At 27.7% G+C, this 1410-nt stretch overlaps 1 non-coding gene across 1 annotated transcript; it reads right to left on the minus strand.

Annotated features, from left to right (window-relative positions):
• Window positions 1-834: 834 nt before the first annotated feature.
• LOC133802694 (small nucleolar RNA R71) lies at window positions 835-941 on the minus strand. Its single transcript, XR_009877439.1, has one exon. It is a non-coding gene; the product is annotated as a small nucleolar RNA R71 (small nucleolar RNA).
• Between the last annotated feature and the right edge of the window lie 469 nt (window positions 942-1410).

Here is a 1410-nt window from a genome sequence, read left to right on the forward strand (position 1 = left end):
AAAATAAGGGAAATGATAGTCAAAATATTTCATGACCGTTTGTCTCCCTTATTATCACTAAGTGATAATAATATCCTATCTCTGGCAAAAATAATTATTTATATTTACCAAAGAAAATGTAGCTAATTATTAATTATTACAATTTTTTTTAAATCATTTACTTGTTTAATACTTTTATTTTAAAATTAATTTAATTATACATTAATTTCATTTTGTAATTTTTTATTAAATTCTTCAATTTGTATTTTATTATTTGCTTAATTAATAACAATTTTATTATATTTATATTTTACTTAATTATATTTTATTAAATCATTTATATTTTAAAATTTTTTTAATTACAAAACATTTAATATTAATGTTAAAATTAAATTTTAATTATTATGATTGGAAATTTTACTTTATTTAAATTATAGTTAAAATTAATGTTTTGATGTATTTTTTAATTATACTTAAACTTTTATTTAATTAATTATTAAACATTTATTAATTTTACTAACCTTAACAGGATTTGGGCAACATAACGACTATATTTCAAACTATCCCAAAAAATTTAAAACCTATAAATTAAACACATATATAACCAGAATATTCCTAGATCATACAAAACATATATATGCATTAACAAATACATCAATTTACATATATACAAATATTTAACCACAAAAAAACATATACAAAAATTGATTTTTTTATTAATACAAGAAAATTATTAAATACATATTTACAAACATATCACATTTAATATAAAACAATTTAAAAATATAAACATACAATTGGCAAGACCTTGCTCAAAATTTTTTGGCTAAGTTTTTCCCTCCCACGAAGGCGACTAAATTGAGGGGAGAAATTAATAACTTCTATCAGATGGATGGAGAGTCATTATATGATGCATGGGAGCGTTTCAAGGAGTTATTGAGGAAATGCCCCCACCATGGTATAGAGAAGTGGTGTGTGGTACAACAAGAACGATTATTATTGCTACAACTGGTGGGGCATTCATGAGGAAGAGTTCCAATGAAGCATATGAGCTGCTAGACGACATGGCCCCAAATAATCATCAGTGGTCTGATGAGAGGTCATCTAGGGTTAGAAAGGTGGCTGGGTGCATGAACTTGATGCAATTACTGCTATGACAGCACAAGTGGCCTCCTTGACAAAACAATTACAACATAATACTGTATCTGCTAATGCGATTTAGATGGCAGCTAGGTGTGACATGTGTGGTGGTTCTCATTCTTTTGGTCAATGTCCTGCTGGTAGTAATAATAACATTCCCATGGACTAAGCTTAGGTTCAAGCTGTGGGAAATTTTCAGAGGCCATTCAATAATCCATTCTCCAACACTTACAATCCTGGGTGGAGAAATCATCCCAATTTTTCATGGAGGAACAATCAGGGCCAGCAACC

This window comes from Humulus lupulus, chromosome 9 (assembly GCF_963169125.1).
Source record: "Humulus lupulus chromosome 9, drHumLupu1.1, whole genome shotgun sequence".
In the NCBI taxonomy this organism is placed as follows: Eukaryota; Viridiplantae; Streptophyta; class Magnoliopsida; order Rosales; family Cannabaceae; genus Humulus; species Humulus lupulus.